The 18,870-nt window shown below is 41.3% G+C and overlaps 1 pseudogene; it reads left to right on the top strand.

Annotated features, from left to right (window-relative positions):
- The first annotated feature begins 18,260 nt into the window (after positions 1-18,260).
- On the top strand, positions 18,261-18,359 carry LOC114512194 (annotated as a pseudogene).
- The last annotated feature ends 511 nt before the right edge of the window (positions 18,360-18,870 follow it).

Raw genomic sequence — 18,870 nt, 5'->3', positions numbered from 1 at the left:
GCGCCCTCCGAGGAGCTGTGGGCTGGCCCCGGGCCTTCCTCCCGCCCTCGCCTCTCCGCTCAGCTGCAAGGGGATGTCTAGTCTGGAAGGACCTTCTGCTCCTTCTCTTCGGCGGCTTCTGCTTCTTACTCTCAGAAGTTAAGGGCCGCCCAGAAACACCTTGGGGTAAATGGACCATTTCCCTGGTGACTGGAGACATCTGTGAGCTGGGACCTTCCCCGCTTAACATCCCACCAGGTGGAGTTCTAGGTCTCTTGGCTTTGCACACCTTCTGGTACAATCAGCAAGAGCTCTTCCCAAGCATGACCCAAGAACCGGTTAGAAATGCAAAATTTCGGCTCCCTCCCGTCTCAGGCCCTCCCGTCCCCACCACATGCTGCCCCGGTTAGAAACTCCGGGAGCAGACCCAGTAATCTGTGTTTCCACAGGCCCCCCAGCTAATTCTGACACCTGCCAAAGTTTGAGAACCAAGGGTAAACTGTACCTTCCTGCAGGCAAGAAGTTGGGCCAGGGAGGAAGTGGCGAATGAAAGGAAAAAAAGAATGAGAAATCGAAACACTTAGGGAAAACCCAGGGCTGGGTCCTACCGTGTGCTCCCAGCCCCAAGGCTTAGACTCGATCAGTCTGTTCTTAGACCTCTAGGTGCCGTTTATCTCCTTGACAGATCGAAAACATTTCGTTAGAAAGGGCATCTGTTCTTTTCCCACGGCCACGATTTAGCTTGGCAGCCTCTCCCAAGTAAGGACCAGCTTGGGCAGAAGGGACACCACTCATGTCTTCCTATTCTTAGTAGTGAGGGTTTTAATGACTCCTGTTGACTTAACCTCCAAGGTCAAATGGCCTGGGCACACAGAGCCGGACTTCGAAGGCCCTTCCCTCCACGGTTAACCCGCCAGGACGTTCACGTGAAGATTTCTCACGTCTCACACCCGGTCTCTGCCACCCTACACTCCAGTTCGTCCAGAAATCCTCTCAGTTCTACAGTGGACGCTTCAACGTCATGGGTTCGAACCTTGCGGGTCCACTTATATGCAGGGTTTTTTCAATAAATATAAAGTCAGATTTGGGTATCCCCCAGTTTCAAATTCGTGGCTTTTGGTATCTGTGGGGATACTGTGACTAGTCCCCTGGGGATACTGAGTACTGGGGGATTCCAAAGTCATTGGTGAGTTTTTCGATTGGGAGGGTTGATATTGCTAATCAATCCCCTATACGGTTCAAGGGTCAAGTGCACTTTCAAAATAGCTTCAATACCCAATCATTTCTCATCCCCTGCACTGCTGTCACCCCCACTGTTTCTCACCTGGACAATCACAATAGCCTCCTGACTAACTGTTCTCCCTTCTTCAGAGAGAAAGCCAGTCTGTCACCGACACTAGGCCCACATTCTCCTCTGCCCTGACCATGACAACTCTCCCCTTCCTCTCTCTGTTCCAGGCCTGGTGGCCGATTTGCCCTGCTAGGACCACAGCAGGTGCCTTTGCACAAGCTCTTCCTTTGCCTGGGAATCCCTTCCTCTTCCCTCAGACATTCACACGGTTCACTCGCGAAGCCTCCCACTTCTTTTAAACCTCCCCGGAAACACTAACACCTCGGAGAGGGTTCTCTTGACCCCCTGTTTAAACACCGGCCCTCATCTCTCTGCGCCTTGTGCTTCATACGTCTGTACGCATCACTTAGTTACGTATCACTTAGTATCACCTGACATATATTTCTCCGTTCGCCACTGCCCACTGAGATGGAAACTCCATAAGGTCAGGGATTTTCTTTGGTGATGCTATTTCTTTTGTTTGTTTTATTATTATTTTTCTTTAAGGGCGGGATTTGAATTCATTATGCTCTCCGATGTATCTCAAATGCCTAATACAGGACCTGGCACATAGTAGGTACTCAGTACATAGCCACTGAGTAAGTGAATGAATGACATATAAAATATAAGAATCTGGACTCCATACAAGCTGTGATCTCAGTGACTGAAGAGCATCTCCAGATCATTACCTACACAATGATCTAAACTATTCAGTGTTCACTTCTTTTCTCAATATTGGCTTTTACAATTAAGCACATCTTCTCAGAGTAGTAATTCCTTTCATTATATAAATTGCTATAATTGTGTCTCAGAATACTGCTATTATTAAAGAAAACTAATTTGGCTCTTCTGCCAGAACATAGTTTCAGCTTGTCACCTTTTGTTTGGGAACACGTGAAGAAAAGACTGATTATTCCGACCTACCATTCTTTGCTCATTTGCAGTGTGCACCGATGGGACGAGGTACCAGGACGGATTTGCGTGCCGTAGGGTTAACAAGCTTTGTAACCCGACAGCCTTGGCTTCAAAAGCCTAACCTGATAACTTAATAGCCATTGGACCTGGGCAAGCTGCTTAACTTACTTCTCTCAGTCTCCTCATCTGTTAAACAGAGCTACTAACACGTCATGGGCTATTGTCAAAATTGAACTTGATCTGGACTGTGAGGCACGTCCCATATTCCTGGGAACACAGTGTTCAGTAGATGGAAGCTGGGACTATTATGATCAATAATGACACCGGTGGTCCAGGAAGAGATTTTCTAGAGAGAGTGGAATTTTAATTAGACCTTGAAAATCAGAAGGACTTCTGTTCCCTTTTTCACCCAAACAAATAAAGCACTTTTTTTCCCAATCGGTTTACAGGAAAAATTAAGGAATTCATTATTTGAGTCATAGTATTTAACATTCGCAAATCCTATGTGGGCATCATTTTATTAATCACACACTAAAAATGAGTCTCCAAGCAATTCAATAATTTTATGAACCAGATTCAACTTCGGATGGCTCAAATCAGCTAGCTTAGAAAATGTCTTATGCAATGTTCGGTTTCGTATTGTATCCGTGTATTTTGTATTGAAACATTCTTAGGACCATTTCTTTCAGGTAAGGAACACATACTAAAATCATTGCCTTTTAAAAGCATCTTCATTGAGAGGTATTTATATACATAAAATTCACCATTTAGATGACCTTTTTTTAAGGAGAAAATTAGTTAAATAGACATTTATTACCTTTCAAATGTGTGTTTTGGGATTCCCTTGCATGTCATAGAATCACGACTCTCTTGGTTGCCACATTCTCATTGGACTCAGTGACATCTGCCTATCTGGGCAGCGAGCACCCTTGTCTGTTTAGCTGCCTGCGGAGGAGGGACCATCTCCAACGTCTCTGCACTGCCCCAGGCACCTTGCACTGCCCGGTAACGCAGAAGCAGGAACTTGGTAACGGCTGGACTGATTAATAAGCACACAGAGAGTTACACATTTACCTAATACACCCTGCACGAAAACCCGCTGAGGTAGGCGTCATCATTGTCATCAGTTTACAGAGGAGGAAACCAAGGTTAATACGTTTAAGGGGTTTGTCTGAGGCCACCTGCCCCTTGGGGTTATCTGACCCCAGAGTTCATCCTCTCAACCACCGCCCTACTGCTTTTACCTTAAATCTTGCTTTTGTTTATTTACATAAGAAATCTAGGTTTTACTATAGGAAATTAGAAACTATTGACAAACAAACTATTGATAAACAAGATGAAAAAGGGGACCATCACCCAAATCTCACCATCAATATCTTTAGATAACCCCAATTACCAATAACTCCAAGCTTGATTTATAGTCTTACAGATTTACATATGTGCAATTATATTTTATAATTATATATAAACTTATTTATAATTATTTGTTTATCAAAACAAACTGATGCTTTATGTATGTATTCTATAATTTGTGTCATAATTTTTCATTTGGAATGTTTCCATTTAAATAAGTATTTAGACCCAGGTCAGTGATAGTTCATTGAATAAATGTGGCTTAATTCACTTATCTACCAGCAATGTACACACACCTCTTCCCCTGTTCTTCAACCACATCTTCATCTCTTTCACTGTTTTCTTATCATCATTATTTTCATTATCCCTCTTAATATTTGACAATTAGGGAGTTCACTTTATTGTTTAATTTTCTATTGTTCAATTTAGAGAAAGAATTGGTTTTTCTGTGGGTTTTCTGGCTATACTTGTTCCCTGTGAATTGACTGTTCTTGTACTTGGCTTTCTTCTATTTATTTCTTATTATTGATCTGGAAGAGCTTTCTCTATATTGAAGACATTGACCCATTTACTGTGACACACATTGCAAATTAACACATTTTGCCTATTAAAATGTATATTCCTATGTTCTTTATTGAATTATCTTCTTTGAAGATTGTGCCAACCATCAGGAAACTATAAAATCAATTAAATTAGTCTCTGCCCCACTCCTACCTTTCCTCTCCTTAACACTTCCTTCTTTGTACAGTTTCTAAAGAACGCCTCACCTTATCAACAATATCTTTAATAGGTTGTTCTACAAAGTAAGTCAACTATAAAATTGAAAGTCATTTTATAATTTTCCTTAGTGAAGCTCCTTCACTTACTAGCAAGATTGTTGGAATAATCTAATATGTTCTATCTTTCTCGGGGGAATAAGCTTTAGAAGCTCTAGTCCTCATTCTGATATTAACTTGCCACATGGTTTGGGAAAAATAACGTAAGTGTTCGAAGACTTATAGTCCTCATTTTTTAAATGGGTATCCGTGAAAATTAAATGAGGTCATATATGTAATTCATTATATGTATATTACTATGCATAGTATATACTTAGTATTCTCTAAATGAAGCTAGCGTGACAAGAATACATGAAAAGATGTCTGTTTATTAATTATTTTACTAGCATTTTAATAATTGTTCTTTTTCTTCTTCTGCTTACCATAGTACCTTTGTTTTGTGACCACCAAATCACACTTTACAGGAGGCAAGGCACCAGGGCCAATTTTGAAAAGGAAAAACATGTCTGCCTTATATTTAAAGTGTAGATTTGAAAGACATAAAAAGCTGTTTTCATAATACAAACAATAGAAAACTAAGCTGGATAAAATCATCTTTAGGGAGAAAGGGTAGGAGGTGGAATCCAACTTCTGTTCATCAATGATTCTTTTTTTAAAAAATCACACCCAAGGACATTTTTTTATTCCTTTGAGAGAGAGAGAGAGAGAGAGAGAGAGAGAGAGAGAGAGGGAGGAGGGAGAAAGGAAGGGAGGGAGGGAGAGAGAGAGAGAGGAACATCGACCTTCTCGTGTGTGCCTTGACCCGGGATTGAACCCCATGGGTCCACTGGATGGTGTTTCAACCAGCTGAGCCTCACTGGCCAGTGCTCATCAATGATTCTTTAGGGGAAGTTTTCAGGAGGTCCAGGAGGATATGGAATTTTTATTAGAAAAAGATAGATTTTTTTAAATTGAGAAGCATTGCTTTTGCTCAATGTAATTTTCAAATATGAGTTGTCACAATTTTATATGGGTCTGTAGCATTGCATAAGACCCTAGACACCGAGTCCAAGTATTTTAACAAAAACCAGTAAAGGCTTAGAACTAAGAAAGACAAACTCTAGAACCAAAGGGGCATTTAGATTCATAGATACCAATCCTCAGACTTGACAAAGACCAGATCAGCACAGTTGCCCTTATAAAAGTTATAACCACGTTATTGCCATAGATAAACAGACTCTACGGGTTCTCCTGACGGCAAGACTCTAAACTCGAAACTACCTTGTACACAGCAAGTGGTTAGTTTAGTACTAGTGCACAAAGGGAAGAGTGCCACCTGCTGGACTAGCAGCGATACTCCATGCAGGGGCAGGACTTAACCAGGTCATGAGGGAAATGGCACAGCCTCTGGTCCAAATCAAATTCATATGCTTGCTCTCAAATTAGTTTAACAGTTATTTAACATTATTCAGCTATTTGTCACAACTTTCTTTTGCTCATCTGAATTAATTTGGGTGTCTAATTCTATTATTTTATGATCCAAGCTTGTATTTACTGATTATAACACATTTTTAAAAGATTTTATTTATGTGGTTTTTAGAAAGGGGAAGGGAGGAAAAAAGAGAGGGAGAGAAATATCAATGTGTGGTTGCCTCTCATGCGCCCCCTACTGGGGATCTCTCCCACAAGCCAGGCATGTGCCCAGACTGGGAATCGAACTAGCAGCCGTTTGGTTCGCAGGCCAGTGCTCAATCCACTGAGTCACACCAGCCAGGGCAGTTTATAACATACTCTGACAGTTATTATAATCCATTTTATGAAGCACAGTCTTTGCATTAATTTTTTTGGAATTACAGTTCACTCTTTTCCTTGTACTGCAAGTCACCAACACATCAGTTCTCTTAGTCGGGTGTCAATAGTTGTGGAAAACAGTATGCCAGGGCTCTGACTTCTATTCTGGTATGCTGGAATGGGGACATGGAAGTATTGGCAAGAAACCCCAAGGGGATGCAGGGACAGTGGGCCTGGTCCATCAAGGTGGAGAGGGAGATTGTATCACTGACAATGTTTAGAATTTCTCTACATGGTGATAAAAATAAGGCAAGCTGACTTAGTTTTGTCATTGCTTTTCTGTTCTCTACGGACAGTGTACCCTTATGGCCTGAATCAAGGGTAGACCACTTCCACAGCATTCCCCAGTACACCTCCAAATATTCGCTCTCACCAGTGTTGTGGGTAGTCGGGCAGAGATGGCCAGATTGGCATGCCGTGTGTATGGAAAGACTACAACATCTTCTACATTGAGTTAACTTCTTGCACCTGCTTACAACGGTCTTCATCCACACTACCTTAAATTCCCTTTCTTGTTTTGATGTTATACCAATTTTCAGTTCATTCAGGTTCCAAATGATAAAGCTATCACAGTAAATATCTTAAGGTGAATCCATTTAGTCAGATTACAGCCTCCTAAAATTTACCTAAAATTCAGCTGACTACAGGAATAGCAGTTTTGAAGGAGAAAAGCAAAAGCTATGAGAAGCGCCTTTAAATACATTTGGCTAGTCTTTCCAAACAGGCCAGTTGGGATCTTGCCTAGGATTTCTTTACTGGAGCTACTGCAGTAGACTTTCTGAGTTTGATAAGCTGGCAGGGTGTGAATGCTGAGCTGCCACCAGAAGGAGAGCCCTTCTGATTAGAAGGAAATAATTCACTGATGACATCACATTAGTTGTTATTGGCTTGTCCAGTTACATGAAAAAAATAAATGCTCCCCATTTTTGTTTATTAAGTAAATTTGTATTGGATTTCTGTTTTCCTTCCCAACTGCAAGCATTTTGACCAATATAAGGCTTTAAATACAGGGCTTATAGACAAGATTAAAGCATTCTATAACTATATTGTATCCTTTTATATGATTGATTAAAGCAAATGTAAGCACACATTGCTTTCTATGAGTGATTTGCAGCCTATGCCAGCAAATGGCAGTGACAATGCCATTTGCAAATGGCAGCAAATGACAATGTATTACAATTCACTTTTCTTAGCTATTTTTCATTCTCTGTAGTCAGTTCTGAAAGTGATTTATTTTCATTGTAGACACTTGATTAAGTATTCTCTCTACCCACACACTCATTCCAATTCAGATTTTAAATCGGCTCAAATTTTGACAAGAGAATTAGCAGTTCTTCCGCCCATCATGACCTGAATGTATATAAATAGAGTCCCTTTTTACTCTCATTTTATTCATTTTTTAAACCATTAGATTCATAAAATTCAAATTTTCTTATTTCAAGTCATGCTGAAATTAAATTAGGAAGCATGGCAGAGTTTGGATTAGAACTAAATCAGATTTGCAGAAATTTTGCAGCCTTAATGGCTAAGTTTTACATGGTTTCACTAAAGTTATAGCCACATAAATTATATCCATTGACCTAGAATTCTTGGCAATTAACTACTGTAAGAGTAATAGCTGACCTAGAGAGAGCCCAGTGTGGATAATATCGAGAAAGCTGCCCTGAAAATGCAGCATCAGTAAATAACCGCCTGGAGAACAAGAATAGCATCGTCCTCTGCGTTTCTGTTGGTGTGTTTGTTAAGACTGATGCACTGTCATCCTGACGGCTATGAGTTGGCCTCTGATACCTAGAACAGCACCAGGCTTACGGTCAGCACTCAGAAAGGCTTACTGAATGAACGAAAGGTCTACAATAGATACAAACCTTTGGTGGAACAAGATTTTTCTTGTAATAGGACATAGTCATTGAGGTGACTGAGCCAGAAGGCATTTCAGGTATCCTTTTTTTTTTAAGCTTCCTCATCTTCATATTGAATAAAATGAGATCAGCAGAGGTAAAGTGACTGCACAAAACAGAGATGGGGGCCCTGGCTGGCATAGCTCAGTGGATTGAGCAAGGGCTGTAAACCAAAGTGTCGCAGGTTCAATTCCCAGTCAGGGTACGTGCCTGGGTTGCAGGTCATGACCCCCAGCAACCACACATTGATGTTTCTCTCTCTTTCTCCCTTCCTTCCCTCCCTAAAAGTAAATAGATAAAATCTTAAAAAAAAACAGAGATGGGGGAGTAAATCAGTTAACAAACACGTATGGGATGCCCACTACTGAATGCACGCTCGGCACTGTCTCAGGTAACAGGGCTACAACAGAGCATAACAGGGCCACTGTCCCTGCCTTCAAAAGAGCCTACCTTCCAGTGGGGAGAGATGATTAACATGTCAATAAGTAAGATAATTTCAGGTCCTATGCAACAATGCTGTGTAAATACTGACATGGAATTTTGTGGTGGGGAAAGATGGAGGGTAGGGAGAGACACAATGAATCAGTAGATTACCAAGCACAGGATTCGCTGAGAACTCTCACCTGAGCTGAGCCCCGATAATGAGGACACACCCATGCAAACGTATGGAGGAAGAGTATCCCCAGTGTATGCGCCAAGGTCCTCAGATGGCAACAAGCTCGGCGTGCTTGATGGAAAGAAAAACAATACGAGTGCTTCACCTGGAAGGAGGAGGAGAGAAAACGACAGAGATGAGGTTAGGCAGGTGACACCGCACACTGTAGAGTCCTGTGTATCGGGAAAAGGAGCTGGGTTTTGTTTCAGGGGGTGATGATGTAACCAGAAAAGACACTGGCGTTCGGCTGCCTGTCACTACCAAATCCAATAAGCAATGACACCAATTGAATCTTTTATAGGTGCTTTGTTCAGATGGCCGGCGATCCGAGAAGATGGCTGGCTCATACCCTAACAAACCATCTTCCCCTTTCTTTCCTGGCTAGATCTTTTTATAAGGGGGGTGGGGGAGGACAAACGGGTTGGCAAAAGCCTTGAAATTCCAAGGGGAGGCGTGGTCGCTTGGTACAGACATCTCCATGCGGTATCTCCAGCCAGCACCCCAGAAGGTCAGCTGTTTTTTCTCCCTCAGGCACCAGATGGGCCTTATCTGTAGTTTCTGAAACAAAAAGCTTAACATACACATTACTTGCTAGATTTATGGCTATTTGCCTTAAGCTAAAATTTTCCAAGTTTTGAGTCCCCTATCAATGAGACACCATTGAAAAGGTTTTGAGAAGAGGGGGAAGTAGAACTCAGTTTTCTCTGTAGAAAAACACACCGACTGCTGTGCGGAGAAGAGAGGGGACGGAGGGAGAGAGGAGGCTGTGGGGCGGGATGAGACTGCCCGAGTAACCCAGGCTGCGTGGCACTCACTTCAACCAGGGGGTAGCAGTAACTGGACTCAAGACCCGTTCTGTTAGTACCTGTAAGACTTGCTGGTAAATGCACATAAGCGTTTGGGTAAGTGAAGATGCCATTTGAGGTCATGAGGAAGACTCTGGGAGGAATCACTTGTTAGGACAGGAGAAATGATTGGTTCTCCTTTGGACATGTTAATTTTGACACCCAAGTGGAAATGCCTAAAGGTAGTTGTAAAAATTAGCATTAACTTCTGGCTACAGGACAGGAGAGGGGGCGTGGATTTGGACGTGATCTATAAATGGAACACATTCAAGGCCCTGGTGCCAGGAGAGAGTGCTAATAGTAAAGGGGAGAACTGAGGCCGGAGCTTGGAGCGCAAGAGGTATGCTGGGGGCGGAGAGGCCAGAACAGGGCTGAGAAAGAGCCAGCAGGCAGCAAGTCAGAGGAAAATCAGAGGGGCCTGACTTCATGGATGTCTCCACAGGCAACCTTAATAGGAATTGTTTCTTATTAGTGTGGGGGTGGGAGAAAGCCTGACTGAAGCTGGAGGAGGTGAGAATGGGAGGGGAGGACAAACAGTAGCTTTCAGAAATGTTTCCACTGCAGGAGGAAGAAAGATGGAGCAGTGGTGGGAGGGAGGTGGGGGGCCAGGAGAGATACATTAGACTGCTCATGGGAACAGTCCAGCAGGGGGAAAGGACTGGGTGATAAAGGAGAGCAAGGGAGTGACGAAGTTCCCCAGCCAAGTGGAAGGGTTGGACTTGGGCCTTGACAGAGCAGAGACGTATCTTCTACTATGACTCTAGGGAAAGACAGGGGCCTGGGTTCACACGCAGGTGGGCTGCGGGGTTTGGTGAGGAGCCGACGTAGTTCATGGCTGATTCCGTGGTAGTTGAGTCCAATTTTCCCAAATTCCGCTCCAGGGTGTAAGCACATAGCCTCCATGAGAATAATAAAGTCACATTTGTTGTATTGGGCTCAATACCTGAAACTTTTGAAAGATGTGGTTTGATTGATTTACAGTGTGAAAGGATTCTGCAAACCTGGCCGTCTAAGTTTAGTGGTACAAACATTTTGTTATCTTGTTAAATGACATAGCACCAAGCTTGTTTTGAGTACATTGTCAAAGAGACACAGCCTTTCAGTTTGAGTAAAGGAATGAAGTCAACACCCTGAAAAAGTGGAACGAACCAGGGTCGTTGCTGAACCCCTGAGTTAACTCTGGGATGACCCTAGCCCACACTTTTTTGTTATGTGAGTCAGTAAACATATTGAATTTTTAAACTGTTTTTTGTTGTTGTTGGCTTTTGTCACTTGTAGCCAACAGCATTTTAACTGGTTTATAATATTTTATTGCAACAACTGGTAGCCACCTGGGGAAAAAACCCTCAAACTTTACATAAAAATAGATTCTTGAGACATGAAAGTATAATTTAAAAAGTACTGCACAAAACTATGGGAAGATTCTTCTATAATCTTGAATTAGTGAAAGACTTTCCAAGTTCAACACAAAAGATTTGAGGTCCCATCTAGATGGAATAATTGTTGAATAAACCATTACACTTTAAGTCACGTTGCAATGTTCATGTAAGACAAAAAAAAAGAGGATATCCAACCTGTACACCCTTAAAGGTACCTCGTATAAGAACATAACTTTATGTCCATTGGGTTACTTTTTACTTTACTATAAAATTTCTTAGATGTCTGATTTGTTTTAAAGATGTCAATTTCATTATCACTATAATGCAACATTAAAAAAATCTGGAGGCCCCATAAGGAAACGCTGATAAATCCATATAAATATTTAAAATTCTCCATTAAAAAGTATCACAAGTCAAAAGATAAACGAAAAGCTGGAAAAATTTGCAATTTGAACCAGAGGCGAACCTCATACATAAAGGATTCCTTTAAGTCTGTGAAAAAACACCACCACCAAAATAGGAAATGATAAAGCACATTAATAGGTGTGTTGGCAAACAAGTGGCTCTTAAGTATAAGAAAAGATGCATAATTTTCATAAAAAGGGAACTTCACATTGAAACTATACTGAGGTACTATCCCTGGATCCCATCTCCTGTTGAGGAAAGTGTGGAAAAAAGGCTTCTCATACATTGCTGGCCAGAGTGGAAATTATCATGATTTGCATACCCATCAGCATTAAAACGTGCATCCTCCCAGAGAAAGCCATTCCACTTTTGCAATGTATCATATAAAACTATTTGTATACTTGTAAAATGACCTTTGTACAAGGTTATTCTTTTTGCATTATTAGTAAAAGGATGTTTTACTATTCTCAAAATGATTCTAGTCTTTTTTTTTAACATCAATGTGTGGTTGCCTCTCACACACCCCCTACTGGGGACCTGTCCTGCAACCCAGGACTGTGCCCTGACTCGCAATCGAACCAGGGGTCATTTGCTTCACAGGTCAGTGTGACCACTGAGCCACAGAGGTCAGGGCCAAAATGATTATAGTCTTTATTCCTAACCCTCACCTGAGAAAAAAGAGGGCTTGTCAAGAATGAATGAATATGAACATAACTCCTGTGGCTTTTCTGTTGGACGTGACTTATCGACAGGTTTCCTACCATCTTGGAATCTCAGGGTCCAAGTTTGGCCTTGGCACTGCTCAAGTAGTGACAATGAGTAAAAGAGACAGTGATGTAAAATCTAACCAGAATCATTAACAGAACGGCCCGCTGAGCTACTAATGCCCGGCAGAGATCTTTCGATTCTCCAGCCTGGGTAGTCCTCAACAACAGAATCGCCTTAGACCATTGGCCGGCAGCCCAGGGAAGCAAAACCATCGACAGACAGGGGAGAGATTTCACTGAATGAAGGACACGTCCTACTGGCAATTAACAAGTACATCGCTTCACATATCAAAAAGCACTTAAATAGCCATTTATTTTGCTGCATAAAATACATAAAAATAACAATCACTTAGCTACTTAACAGACTACAAGGTCATGAAATGTATGAAAGCCTTTAGCACTGGCCATTTCAGCTCAAAACACAAAATTCACTACACAGATCTAATGCTAATTCTTATTTTTGAATGTATTGTCTGCCTTGAAACTATCCATTTCCTCAGCGTTGTCCAAGAGTTGTTTTTCATTGTCTCGCCCTCGGATCTTGCATCTCCGTTTTCTGGTTTTCATCATCTGGACCCTGGCTGGAATGACTGCTTGCCGAAAATAGCGGACTACAGATTATTTACTTCCCGTCTAACAGGGCTCTCAGTGAGGATGACAAGTTGTTACATATAACTAAGCAAATTCTATTACTCTCAAGTCAAATCCTGATGAGGACAGAATAGCGAGACAATTACAGATCAGGGCACTGGTCTATCTACCAAGAACACACTGAATAATAAAACGAGTTACACTCGTTAGCCATCTATCATGTCTAGTCATTCCGGATGCACGTTATCTAAGCCTCAGGACCTGGCTGCAGGTGAATATATACACCGCTACTGCGGCCCAGGATGGCTGTGAAGGTGGCCCAACGCAGAATCGTAAATTTACTTAAAATGTTATGAGATTTTTATGTGATTATGTGCCACAACATATTCAATGTGTGACCCAAGACACCTCTTCTTCTTCCAGTGGGGTGCAGAGACGCCAAAAGGTTGGACACCCCTGGTTCAGGATATGAAGCTGTTGTCCCTCACTCCAAATTAAACAGCAGCTAGAACTTCACATCAACTCAATTTTTCTGGCTCAAAAGCCTATGCTCTTAATACACTGAGACTGTCACGCACCACTGCTTTTCACTTTAATATACACATTTGCACGGTGGTGTTTTATCTGAAATTAGGAATTAAGGCAGCTTCTTTGTTGACACTGAGGCTCAGGGAGCTGAACGGATACAATTAAGGTAGCTTTAGCCTACTTAACAAAAAAAAGCATGCCACTAGTTTTAAGTAGTTTTAATACTTGCAAGGAACATTTAAATTATTTTTCAAAGAACAACCTTACTTATGTTTTAGTTGATGACCTATACAGATTTCCCAGACATTATTTTTTGAATTGTGGCTGGTTTTCATTTTCCCTGAAACAAAGAGCTATGCACACTCATTTAAAAAACTCATTTCCTAACAGTTAGCATTAAGAAAAATTTGAGTTTCCATCATCACTCCTTTGTTTGCCTAATCCTATTCATACCGCAGAGCAGCACTCCCAGCTTTGGCTCCTGCTCGTCCACCTGTGAATGCAAACCAGGACAAGGGTCGCCGACAGTGCCCTGACCACAGGTGAAAGGACAGAGCTTTTCTCTGTCTGTGTCCTTCATAGACAGGATTTCAGACATGGATTAGTTAGAAGTCTCCTGACCTGCGGAATGCGTGTCTTTGGTTGACCAATGCTGCTGACCTCAATTAAATAAATTTCAGCGACTCAACACAACATTTTTTTTTAAGATTTTATTTATTTATTTATTTTTTAGAGAGGGAAGGGAGGGGGGAGAGAGAGAGAGAGAGAGAGAGAGAGAGAGAGAGAGAGAGAGAGAGAGAGAGAGAAACATTAATGTGCGGTTGCTGGGGGTTATGGCCTGCAACCCAGGAATGTACCCTGGCTGGGAATCGAACCTGGGACACTTTGGTTCCCAGCCCGCGCTCAATCCACTGAGCTATGCCAGCCAGGGCTTTCAACACAACATTTTTAATGTAAATTTCTTTTTTTTATTTTAATCATTGTTCAAGTACAGTTTTCTCCCTTTTACTCCCAATCCAGCCCATCCGTCCAACCCTCCCCACTTCCCTCCCATTACCACCCTCCCCCTAGTTTTTGTCCATGTGTCCTTTAAATTTGTTCCTGTAAACCCTTCCCATTCTCCTGTAAATGTCTTATTATGGTCCAAGAGAGGCTATGTGCTAAATATGCAATGAATTACGATTAATGCAACATCTGTTATTGTATTAAAGACTAATGCCACATGAGGAACACCAAGGGTTGCTAACACACCACAAATCCAGGTACTCTGGTGGGACTCTTAAGCTTTGAATGTTTTGCTGTTAGATTGACAAAAAGTTTTAAATTTTCGGTATCCACCATGGGGGAGGTTTTAAGGGAAGTCACTTTTATATACTATAAAGTTCATGGGGGAGATGAACTTATAGTTAATAAAACTTTTCAGTTGGAAAAGTTGATAATATAAAAAACATTAAAATGATTAAACTCTGAGGAGCAGGATCTTCTCTGTAAGGAGCTCATCCTCCAGAATATGCACTGTTAAAGGGATTTGCATATAAGGGTGTACATAAAGCTTGTACACACAAGATTGATGTGCAAGAATGGTTACCATAAGTTACTGGTACTAAAAAAAACCCTTGAAACAACGTACATATTCAACAAGAGGGGATCTGTTTAACAGTGGCACGGCAACACGGCAGCACACGACAGGTAGTATAATACACCAGTTAGAAGACAGGCTTTCAAACTAAGGTTTCACCCCAGTGCAATCGGGTACTTGCTATGTGCCTTTAATAGCTCCTAGCCTCAGATCAGATTTTGCATCTGTACAGGAGTGATGATAGCGCCTACTTCACGTTGATATTATAAAAATCAAAGGAAAGAATGTATGTTTCTAAACACATGCTATCTAATGCTTGAGAAATATTATTTTCCTTCCATTACAAATTATATTTTAAGGATTATTTCAGAATATGGGAAAATGATTACAATATAATGAGATTGAAACCATATACCAATCATGATTGAAATGGTAGCATAACTCAGAGAGTCCTCTAACTTGCGGGTATGAATATGTTAATGCCCAACTCTTCTTTCTCATTAGGCCCTTGCTGGGCAACTGCAAGGCCTCAGCTGCGTCTCCCAGTCTTCCCCGGCATTCGTGGGGAGCCCCAGGGGAATGCTCATGTGCATTCCATTCCCACAGATTCAAGTTTGTCCACAGAAACTGGGTGGAAATTTCTTCAGCCTCCTCGATCATCCTTGGTGTTAAATGGGATCTGAAGTTCTCTGCACTTCCTAGCTTTGGCACTTGAACTTAAACTGAAATATTTCTTAACTGCCCTTGGAGAATCATTGCTGCCTGACTTCTACTACGTTTTCTAGTAATTATTCTCTCTTTTCATTCTTTTTTTTTTTTTGGCCATTTGTGCCTCAAGATTAACATATTATATACTGCCCTATTTTTTAATTTTCTTTGTTAGGTATAGTATATAGGTATGTTTCTTCACCACTTATCAATGGGCTTATTTACTGCTAGTGACTTCATCTCTTCAATTAGATTATAAATTCCTTAGGAGAAGAGGCTAGGTTTTTCCTTTAGCATCCCCTACAGTGTCCAGTGTAATTCTACTATGGACATAAAGTATGAACTCAGGGAATTATTAATGCAGTCTTAACAATGCAATAAGGGATAAACCATGTAATAGGCAACTATGACTCCAGCAGGAAATTCTTGTACCCTGATAGGGTGGGCCCTGCGTGTGGACTTCTCCCCATCATACCCTACACCGCCACTATCGCCCAGCCTAGCAGAGTGGCAATTATTTATCCTGGGCTCCTCTGACCTGGCCAGTTCCTCCCCCAGGTGTCCTACTCTGATTGCTGCCTGCTGAACCTGAGACTTGATTCCTTAAGGAGCAAGGCAGATGGGGGCATTGGGGTGCCGCTTTCAACATGCACTGCCCTGAAATTTTAGTTAATTCTGTGTGTACCCTTCCTTTTGTTTCTTTGCTGATTTCAGGTACAAGTGAAAATAATCTCAACCAACTTGTCATCCACACCAAGACTTCAACCTGGATCGGCCATTGTGGTGTGACCTAGTTCATCAGGTACAATTATAAATCCTTTGTATACATTTCATCTCATCCTCACAAAACAAGAGGTGATGTAGCAAAGACAGTTAGTGCTCAGCAATGACTCTGTAACCTCCTCTACATTTCCCAGGCTCCCTTGCAGATAGGTTGGGGCCATGTGGCTAGTGCTGGCCAATGGGCTGAGTAGAAATCACAGTTGTTTCTTTCTGGCCAAGGAAATTTTAAAAAGCTGATATGCCTCCTCATCTACATCCCTTTCCTGCTATAACACCTTGGACTGGAAACTGTCAGTCACAAGAGGCAGGACAGTTGCTAGACCCACACGGGACTCTATGAAAGCAAGAAAATATATAATCTCACTGTGTTAAACCACTGAGATGTCAGAAATTATTACTGTAGTGTAGCCCATCCTGTCCTAATTGACACAGATGATATTCAGAAAATTTAATACCTTGTACAGAGCGGGCACCGGCCTGCTGGAATGAGTGCGATGACCAACAGGAGCAGACATTGGCTATAAATTACTGATACGAGTCCATGCCAGTGAAATAGCCTAGAAAACATCCCTACAAATTTATTCCAATTATATGCTTGATGAAACTGGAGTTCAAAGAAGGGCAAGTAGCCTGTCTGAAGTCAATACTTGTGAGTGATATTTAATCCAGCTCAGTCTGATACAAAGCCCACTGTGTTTCTGCCTCAGCACTCTGCTCCCTACCTGTCGAAGGACGCCTGCATCACCTCAACGACTCATCAAAAGTCAGTCACACACATAGCTTAATTATGTATCTAAACCATGGTACTACGGCCCGATGGTGTATGTTTATTATTGTCGAGTGTTCCTTAGCTCGAACTCACTCTTGCTTCTGTATGGAGTGTCAGCATTATAGTGTGCCTTTTCTTTTCAATTTTTCCCTTTGTCATCATTTAGCATTAAACCTGAAACTGTATTTTTTTAAGTTGATATACCCAACTTTATAATATAATATATATTTAACAGGCAGGAGGAAATGAAATGGGATGGGATGTTTGGCTTTTGGCATAGTTCCTTTGCTCCTGCCACTCATTCTTCATTTAAATTCATGAGACTCTTTTCTCCATGACAGGATAATCATTTCCACAGTAAGTAGTATATCACAAAGGACATGCCTGTGAGTGAGAACGGATCAGCAGGAGCTGAGCAACACTTAAGCAACAGAGATGCTATTTTCATACAAATATCTCTAATTATAATAAGCTAAGGAAGAAACGTACCCTTCTCCCCTTTGCCACCCCCGCCATACAAGCAGAGCTATTGCAGAGTTTCTCATAAAAATGGGGTACCTTCAACCACAGACAGCAAATTCCTATGTAGAGATGATACCACCTGTTATTGCAAAGCAAGCCAGATTTTACTGAAGGATCAGAGATAATACAGTGAAAATATAATGCTATGAGTAACTGATCACAGGCTACCAGATAATGGCTGCTCTCAGGGCCTACAAACCCAGCCAAGGCTCTTAGAGGACATTTCAGAAGCCTCTTCACCTCGATTCTGACGAGGCTACATGTGCGGGAGCAAGCCTTGTCCCTAAAAGGGCCAATTGTCCTCAGGCACAGTGCCTAAAGCCCACAGTACTTTCAGGGACCCGTGAAAATGTTTTAATTTTTATTTTTAAGTGACAATTTTAAAAATGAATGTAATTATAATAAATATAGTATATGTACATTATAATAATGGGTCAAGCCTTGATTATATGCAGAGCCATAAAATAAAGTGTGTGTATGTGCATAGAGCAGAATAATCAAATAAAAAAATATAGCCAACATGCACAGTTAATTGATTATTTACCGAGATGCCAAATCAGGTCAATGGGATAGGGAAGTCTTTCAAACAGATGGTGTTGGAACAACTGGAAAAATGCGCAGAACACAATGAAACCTTGAGCATTGGCTTTGGCAGCACACGTCCTAATTGGAACGGTACAGAGAAGAATAGTGTGGCCCTTGCACAAGGACGACATGCAGGTTCGTGGAGTGGTCCATATTTTTCAGAAAGTTATCTTAAGTGTTTTTACCACACAAAGAAGAATAACTATGTGAAGCGGTGGGCATGGTAATTAGCTTGATTGTGTTGACATGTATACAATGTAATCATGAAATTTTTAATTAGAGAAATAAAATTAAATAATAGGCAAAAACCTGAAGATGTACAATTGGCAAAAAAGCCTATGAAAAGATTATCAATATCATGTCATTGAGAAAGTGCAAATTAAAACAAAAGTGAAATACTATTACTACCTATTAGAATGACCAGAATCCAAAACACTAACACCAAACACTGGTGAAGATGTGAGGCAATGGGAACTCTCGTTCATTGCTGATGGACATGCAAGATGGTGCAGTCATGTTAGAAGACAATTTGACAGTTTCCCTTAAAACTAAACATATTCTACCATGTGATCCAGCAGTGGTACTCCTTGGTATTTGCCTAAATGAGCTGAAAAGTTATGTCGACACAAAATCTGCACAAGGATAGTTATAGCAGCTTTATCTACTAATT

Source organism: Phyllostomus discolor, chromosome 14 (assembly GCF_004126475.2).
Source record: "Phyllostomus discolor isolate MPI-MPIP mPhyDis1 chromosome 14, mPhyDis1.pri.v3, whole genome shotgun sequence".
NCBI classification, from domain to species: Eukaryota; Metazoa; Chordata; class Mammalia; order Chiroptera; family Phyllostomidae; genus Phyllostomus; species Phyllostomus discolor.
The sequence above is the reverse complement of the archived record's forward strand: the minus strand, read 5'-3'. Positions and strand labels throughout refer to the sequence as shown.